Source organism: Coturnix japonica, chromosome 7 (assembly GCF_001577835.2).
Source record: "Coturnix japonica isolate 7356 chromosome 7, Coturnix japonica 2.1, whole genome shotgun sequence".
Lineage (NCBI taxonomy): Eukaryota > Metazoa > Chordata > Aves > Galliformes > Phasianidae > Coturnix > Coturnix japonica.
In genome coordinates this window covers 17,809,788-17,818,492 of record NC_029522.1, presented here as the reverse complement: position 1 = coordinate 17,818,492, position 8,705 = coordinate 17,809,788, and the positions used below count along the sequence as shown (strand labels likewise).

At 39.3% G+C, this 8,705-nt stretch overlaps 2 long non-coding RNA genes across 2 annotated transcripts in view; one reads left to right on the top strand and one right to left on the bottom strand.

Annotated features, from left to right (window-relative positions):
* Window positions 1-8,705, top strand: part of LOC107316753 — a 62,094-nt gene that overhangs the window by 6,983 nt on the left and 46,406 nt on the right. Inside the window, exons 2-5 of the long non-coding RNA XR_004307997.1 lie at window positions 110-250; window positions 584-745; window positions 4,624-4,691; window positions 5,563-6,581. This is a non-coding gene — a long non-coding RNA (uncharacterized LOC107316753). The remainder of the gene's footprint in view (window positions 1-109; window positions 251-583; window positions 746-4,623; window positions 4,692-5,562; window positions 6,582-8,705) is intronic.
* Window positions 1-8,705, bottom strand: part of LOC116653683 — a 28,573-nt gene that overhangs the window by 9,521 nt on the left and 10,347 nt on the right. The window contains exons 8-10 of the long non-coding RNA XR_004307995.1: window positions 8,478-8,700; window positions 6,890-7,035; window positions 2,890-3,136 (exon numbers count right to left, since the gene is read on the bottom strand). This is a non-coding gene — a long non-coding RNA (uncharacterized LOC116653683). The remainder of the gene's footprint in view (window positions 1-2,889; window positions 3,137-6,889; window positions 7,036-8,477; window positions 8,701-8,705) is intronic.

Sequence of the window (8,705 nt, the reverse complement as noted above, 5' to 3'; positions counted from 1 at the left end):
ATTTCAATTACACTGCATTGTATATGGAGTTTTTTTCTCTCTAACCAGTCTAACCAGTGACTGATCTTGAACAGATTTGCTGGAAACAAAATATCTCCCTCTTTTGCAGAGATAGGGTTGCTATCACCTATCTGGTGTGGAATGACATGCGATATCAGGAGGTGAGACTGCACTGAAGGGGATATTTGCTGTCTGTGACATACTGGACATGTGGCTGATATTGTGCTTCAAATGTCTGTACAGTTGACAGGTAAACAGAGGTTAAATCAGATGTTTTGTATGAAAGATTATCATGATAGAAAGATGATCTATGATAAATGGAAAATGCTCGCCGATATTGGAGGCTCGCAGTGAACTCCACAAAGGAGTGATCTCCAGAGAAAGAGATCCTGCCTTAGCTGTAGTCAGCCCTTAAATGAGATCTGGGAGGGGTGGAGCTAATTACTATTACCTGTGCTCCCGCAGCTAACTCATTGCTTGCCTCAGGTGGTCAATCAGAGGTTCAGACTGTGATCAAGAGTTTGCCATACAACCTCCTATTTTAATAGTAACCATAGAATTTTATCTTATATTATTTTTTTAGGAAAGACGTAGCTCTAGAACAGAGATTGTCCCTGATCTGGCAGAGAAATTGTCATAGTTCATCTGCAGCATCTTAGCACGTGAAGTAACATGAAGTACCTGTCCTATTCTGGGCAGGCGGAGGATTTAGCTGTTATTTCTGAGGATGGTTTAGAATGAGAAGGTAAGAATTCTCTGTATTTATAGCGGTAAACAGATGGTTTGTCTTCAGAGCTTGAGAAACCCCCTTCCTTGGTACCTAAATGCAAAACTCTGCCAGTGTAGGAGATGCTGCCTCTTCAAGAGATTGAAGGCCTCTGCTGTCAGTATGAAAGATTAAGTTTTTTTAGATCTGTTCATCCTTATGCTTTCCTCAGTGACATCCCTGCTGTCTCTTTACAAAGCACCTCTTGATGAACATGTTTGATTTTTTTTTCTCCTCCTGTTGATCGCTCTGTTTTCTGCCAAAAAATTATTTTCAGGAAATACTCTTATAAAATTTTTTGTGATCTTTATCCTGATGAAAACTAATGAGATACAAGAACACTCTTTCATTGGCATTTGAAACCTGTGGCCTCCTGCCGGATTCATTTACAGTTCCCCCCAGTAATCAAAACCATAAGCCAAATTCCCTGGGAATTACGACCACTCTCCACTATGCTGTTGTCCTAAACAAGATTAACTTCCACGGACCATCTGTGTGGATTTGCCAAAGTCACAGGGGCTCAAGATAAGCCACTTCTATTCTTATGACACTGATCATTCAAGGAAAGCAAAGTAGCTGGAATACCGGTAAGGCTGCATTGGTTTCCAGCTGGGCTGGCAAGCTCCTGTCAGGCTCTGCATCACACAGTGCTGGAGTGGTAGTCACACAGAGGAGGAAAAGGGAGAGCAGAAACAGGATTTATTCTGTCTGTAATGACTTCTGTAGAGATCCTTGATCTCTAGCTTGATACCTAGCTGGTATGTGCATCTAGCAGTGGCCTGCCATTTTAATGGCTTTTGCTTGTATGCGTAGAAGCGTATGTGTGTAACAACAACCTGTACCCAGTCCAGGAAATACTCTACCACAGATTCTGTGTGCTAAAACTACAGATAGCATATCGGATTTAGTGAAGAGTTGACATTTTTAGAGATGTTAATGCTTCTTTCTTGTGTCAGGTAATAAGGGAAGTTGGAGTAGGAAAATCAGCTAATGATATAATTGTGATTGAACTTTGTGTGTGATGTAATTGCAGAAGTGCCCATCTGTATCAGAGAACATGCTATTTTTCTATTCAACATTATGCTAAGAGATGAAAGTCACACAATGAGAACTCATATAGTAACTTCTACATTCGGTAGAGATAAGAAGGCAGAGGTCCCTAGTTTAGTGTTGAAAACAATTTGAAGATATCTGAAAAAATAGGAAAGAAAAAGAGCTTTAATATCACATGTTCTTAGAATCAGCAAGCTACTAAAAGCTTTTGCTCTTAAAACCAGGTTTATACCTATGTACACATTTACACATTTTTTACCCTGTATTTCATAAAGGATAAAGAGCAAAAGTGTTGGTGTTGCTCAGATCATTTGTCAAAGGATACAGATATCAGGAATAAGTTATTTAAAAGCCCTTTTAAAAGCAATCAGCTTTGGCTCTGATAAAAGCCAATGCTACCAAAGGAATGTTTCTCTATATTGCTCTAACTGAAATAATGACAAAAGAAGGTGCTCAGGAAAATATGTAGCATTATTTGCAGGTGTTTTAACTCAAGCAGAAATGTGGGTGCTGCGCAGCCAAAATGGCTTGTGGCAGCAGAGATGATGGAGCTGATTCTGATCCTGGCAAAGTATATTAACTATACTTGGCCTTCTCTAGGAGGACTTTGGCCTCTTAAAGCTCCCACAGTGAGACAAATGGTCTGTACAACAGTCTCTGAAGCAGAGGCAGCCCTAACCTAGCATGCCTCAGCTGTCAAATTGGTTCATCGGGGCACTTTGTAATTAAAGGCACAGCAAATGGGTTCACGGTTACATTTTGCATGGCTGTTGTCCTTTTGCAGAGCTTCACAAGAAAAAAAACCAACCTCCTTTTTACTGAAAATAAATAAATAAATAAATATCCCCAGCAATTATCCGTAGAGTTGCCAAATTGAAGAAGATAAGAAGCTGAAACCTTATAGAAAACACATCTTCAGCGTGCATGCTTCTGGTTTGTGCTTAAGGACAAAGGGGGACTGAAGCCTGCCATACAAAAATTATCCTTTTGATAAGCGGGTGTAAGGGTGGCTAAATGTAAAGGTGTTAACCAAGATGGTGGTAAAAAATTAAAAGCAAAAGAAAACTCACCAATGTCGATGCCTTGACCAGAAAGCTGAGGTAGTCTCCACTGGGGAGTGATCTCCAAGAGATGCTGCCTCAGTGGTGGTCAGCCCTTAAATGAGGTCTCAGAGGAGGTAGAGTCGAAGTCCACCCCTTCTGGGAGCACAGCTAGATTACTCTCACCTGTGCTCCTGCAGCTGACTCAACTCTTGCCTCAGCTGATTAATCAGTGGTTCAAGCTGTTATTTCCCATACAGCAGGTAACATAGAGTGCCTACATAAAAGTGAAAAGATGTTGAAAATTATTGCCTTTACATGTGTGTTTATATACATCAGGAGAGATAAATGAATTTCATGGGAGGTTTGTATTTTGTAGCCTGTAAGACAAAATCACGCCAGTTAATGTTACTGCTCTTAGACATATGATAGTAAATCTAAGATTCTCACTAATGGGTTAAAGTGAAAAGTACAAGTGGGATTAAGATAATTTAAAAAATCATTAACAAATCTTATGAATTTTCAACCATGGGAGAGAGTTTCTAGTTTCTTCATGTCTGTGCCTAGGGAAAATTCTCCAGCTTTTCATGGAAATTCAGGGCAGTATTATAAAACTCATTATTTTTGCCCTCAGCTTTTAAGAGAAAGATGTGAGTGTAGAAGTAGTTTTGTTATTGGTTTCCTAATTGGTGACAGTCTGTGGCTGAGGTTAGTCCGTCTGAAGGTATCATCCCAGCTCAACATGTGTACGAATGATTGAAAATCAGTTGTTAGCTGCTTGATTGATTTCATAGAATCCATAGAATTGTAGACTTGTTTGAGTTGGAAGGGGCCTTTAAAGGTCACCTAATCCAACTCTCCTGTCATGAACGGGGACTTGCACAGCACTAGAAAGTAATCATGACTTTCCGTGCGAAGTAGAAATCTTTGGTTATTTAACATTTTAGGAGGATTCTTACATTGGAGAGCTGCAATCTGCTGTGAAACGCTTGGTCTTCTAAATTCACCCCTCATCATTAAATGGCAGGCAAGGATGCCTCATGAACCAGCTTGCCCAGTGCTGGACTTAGGAACTTGTATCTGTATTAAGCATCAATTCCTGTAAGTGTTCAAGCAGGTGATGAATTTGAAAGTGCTTAACAAAACTGAAAAGCAAGAGCGCTAGAGGCAACTGAACCTCAAGCAGACAAGGTTGGTGCAGTAAACTGTTCAAACTCCTGGTTTCCTCTGTAGGGGGTCATCCTCAGATGGTTGCATCTCAGACTGAATCCAATGCAAAGAGCAGTAAACAGTAAATAAGGTACTTTTAAATAAGGTTTTAGATAGCATTAGGAGCCTTGGTAAGAAAAAAGTTTGTCTGTGTGGAGAGAATCAAATCCTGTCCTCAACAGTGCATCTCTGGTCCCTCTCACATCCAGGCTTTGTTCATTTCCTCATACGTACTCTTGGGAGTCTTGTGAATTAGAAGTATTTTCTTTACTCTCCTGCTTGTCTAAAATATTCTCTCAAGCAGTTAATAATGAGTATTTGTTTTTGTTTTGACTATCACAGTTTATAACATTTGAATTCTTCAGAGGATTGGTAAAGCTTTTCCCTTAGCGTGGTGAATAACAGAAACCTAATAGCGTAAATTAAATGAGATGTGGAAAGTTTATCTTTTGTTTTGTGAAACTTCATTTGCGGTGGCTGACTTGGTTCATTTTGGATTTAGATAGAATTTCTTATTCAATCTTTGAAACAATGCATTTCTTTTTCATTTATCAGAAGTGTCTGTTGCAACGCACAACATGAGTTTTGGTGGAAGATGCTGCTGTCAAAGGGAAAAGTTCAGGGTAAGTTTCTGGTTTGATTTTGGCTTGGAGTACACGTGTGTATAGGGCCATCTGTGGAATTACTCTGTATTTCTACTGTAACTCACAAAGTAAGCCTGCACTGTATCTACTTGCAGATGTCATTTAATTTTGAGGGTACTTTATCTTGCTGGAATGATTGCTGCATATGTAAGTACTGCAGGTCACCATCTGACCCATCAAGTCTGACTCTTTCCGTTTGCGTCATATTGGATTTTACAGTTGTATTCCTATCCCAGATCCTTTACTTAAGTTCTCTTTCCATTTCCTTACAGTTTGATTGAGTCAGACATTACTAAAATGTACAGAGACTGAGAATTGTGGAGTGTGAAGCATTCTTAAAGATTCACGTGAAAGGTCTCTGTTAAATATTTATATGTATATAATATATATATGTGTGGGTGTGTAAAAAACAGCTAGGATGACAACAAAAAGATAGAATGTACATCTTCAAGTTATTTGACTTAATTAGCATTGTTATGTCTTTAGCATGCACAACTGTACTTGAGCATGAAGTAAAGAAAGCATTCTACAATCTTCTCGATGTCCTTTTGTTTGCTTGTTGGTTTTATTTGACCTTTGAATCTGGGAACTGTCATCTGTTCTGACTTGTTGACTTGCTGACAACCTACCCCTAGGAAAGGACAAGAACAGGAGGAGGACTGAGCGTCATGGATGGCCCTTTTTCAGGCATTTAATTATGATTTTTCAGCAGAAATATCTAAATCAACTGCTTGTTATTTCAAGGAAGCAGCAAGAGAATGGGAACAGAACCTCTAATTCTGATCATTCTGATGGAACTCTGGTTATCAGGCTATATAACCTATTGTTTTTTTTTAATTTATCCTTACAGAATTCACAGAGTAATGTTGTTTAAACTCTTATGTGCATTCGACTGTTTATTTCTGAAGTATCCCTAAGTTTTATTGTCTCACAGCAGAGGAAAAAAAGGAGAAGATTCTCACTCAAGAAGGTAAAAATTTATAAAATCTCTCCTTCTCAGTGCTTGCTGTAAATTTCACAGTTATGCATATTTTGTCACATCCTCCCTAATTTAGCGGTTGGTGGCTGCCAGCTGTTGGGGACTTAGTGAATAATACATAGAAATAAGAGTTCCAGAGGAATATAAATTCCCTGTTCCCTAGGAAGATCCAAGTACTGCTCACAGTCTTTTAACTCATGCTCAATATTTTTCACCAATTTTCTTTTCCCTTCCTGGATGGTTAATGGAAATAAAGGAAAATCAAAGTATAGCGTTCAGCCATGAGCCCTGAAATACGATTTTGACTGCTCACTGGAGGTAAGTGCAAATGTGCTTGCTGAAGGAACCTGGCCCAAGAGGTATGATACGTAAGCATAGCCATGAGGATGAATTTGTGCATTTAAATGTAGAATGTACATAACTGTAAGCAAAGCTTGGTCACTCAGGAGTTCCTGGTAAACAAACACCCATATGTTGTCCAGAATTGATTTGCATATTCAGGAACAGATCGATGAGTGACATTTTACATTTTCCTCACCTCTAGGACTGAAAAAAAAATCTGGCTGTGACGTAAATGTAGAATGAAGCATATTTAGAGAGTGCAGCATCATCTATGCTTCGGAATTTGTCTGTCAGGCCCAGGAGACCACCACAGCTCTCCTATGGGGACTGGTGTCAGGTAAAGTGGTGGCACAAAGGGCTGCAGGTGTTCCAGAAGCACAGGCTATTTCCAACAGGATAAATCTTCTGTGATGTGAAGTCACCATGCCGTGCACTGACTCAAGAAGAATAAGACAGAGGGAGAATCTGCTGTAGCATTCCAAATGCAAACCACCAGTAAATGCTGACTGGTTTAGACTGCAGTATGTGATGTCACACGCATAACAGAGGTGAGCTGTGGCCTTTTTCAATTATGTGTGGGTTTGAGCAGGTGTTTGAGATGTCATTCACCCCTCTGTGGCTGTGGTCCAACTTGCAGCTCTGAGCTGCTCATGCTTTGTGTGATGTGCAAGTCCCGCAGCGTTGCCTTCCTGAGATGGGTGGGATCCTACAGGGAAACGTTAGTGTAAATAGGATCAGCTGTAAATGATTTTTCACCCTCTTCAAATATTCACCTAAAGAATGACATTGTTTTAATTCCACTTATGGCTAGAATATATTTTATTTCAGATTTATAGCATTTCCTGAAATGTCTTACTTTGCAACAATTTGAAAGGTTATAATTTTTCCTCATGCTTTTTGGCTGGCTGACTGCCTTTTCCATATGGCTCCAGCATCTTGTGTTCAGTCCGTGCTGCAAATCTGTTATACTGTATTTGCATGCTTCTCAGTCTGTTCATCCTCCTGCATAAAATACAACAGGTGCATGTATACACTTTTATTAACATTTTGATGAGATACTATACATTGTTCTTTGGCATCGACACTTTTTCTGTCTCAGTTTCCTTATTACAGCAGTTACACAGCTGTTATAGTTAGGTCTGGCATTTTTTTGTGACATTAGTTAATCACAAAGTGAATCTCAAGCAGCCTTAGGTAGGTGAAAAGCTTGATTTTTAACTTCTTTTGTGTGCTAAAATGTATGTATGTATGTTTGAATTTCTTCTGTTATTCCTTCACACGCCCTCTTGGTACTTTTTGTCTCCATTATTCACTGTGATTACTTGATATACGATGGGAATATGCATTTGAGTATGCAGAGAAAACTAAAACTTACTGAGGATAGTTATTATCTTATTTATAGCCAGCAAGAGTGACATCTTATCCCTTGCAATCATTGGAATCCACTGAAATCCTGCCATGTTTTATTCAGGGGTCAGGCAAGTCAGTAGCTTTGGCTAATAGCATCAGAGCCATTCATCAGTGTACAAGCAGTCATCTTCAGCTCTGCAGAGAAAAGATTTTGCTCCTCATTCACAAGCTGCATGAAGAGAAAATCATTATGGTTTCCTATTATCAGCCAGATGCAGATTGTATTGTTGGTGTCTGACAGTGGCTGTTTAGGAGCAGGCTGTCCAGCCCTTCTTCATGTGTCATTTATCCAGTGTTTTGTCAGACTGCATTGTGCCATGGCCACGTAATACTGATCCATTTTGGATTTCCAACTGCAAGTCACAGATAGAACAAAGAAAAGAAAATATTTTGCAGCAGAGTAGCTACAGGCCCTAATGAAATGTGGCATATTAATTTCCGAGCTGTGAAATAACATAATCCCAGCAAATTTACATTTCTAATTCAAGGATCCTAAGGAAGAAAAGAGGCAATTCTCAGTAATGTCTGTTCTCTTCACACATCGCTTCTGACTGAGTTTTTCCCCCATCTTTCTCTTGTCTGTAAAAGCAAACTCATTCTTTAGAAACGAGCACTTGTGAATTAGTTTATGTATTTTTACAAAAAATGTCCCGGAACTATTTTAAGTACTGGGCAAAAGAACCAATAGACGTAGATAAGTAGATAGGTTCTATCTGACAAAAATCCTGGGAAAAAAGTGAGTAATTTGTGGTTTTTTTTTTTATTCTTTAATTGATGGGTGATGGTGAGAAATAAGTTTAGTTTAATTTTCTTGAGAAACTCAAATACCTCAGATTAAAAATCCATTTTAAACAGGGTGCGTCTGAAGCCTTATTTGCAATACTGCCATTGAGCTCTCTGCTGCCTCATCAGACACAAGATTTATCCCAATGTGTATGATATGCAGCCATGAGAAAAGAAGTGGTTATGTCCCATTTCAGACTGTGGGGACACTGAAAACAACAGACACTACTATGAATAAACATAACTTTTACCTCTTGGTCTCCCAAAGACTTGCAACATGCCAGGAGCCTGCAGCATTATGTTGGGCAAGGTCTCTGTTCTCCATGCTATGTAGATCAAAGCAGGGATGTACCAGAAAGAGCAGGCTGCTTTCATCTTTACTGTATGAGCTGTGCAATTGGTCCCAGGCCTTTTTACATCCACTCTATACAACTTCTTCTGACATGAGGCCAAACAAAGAAGGTTTCTGAAGCACTGGG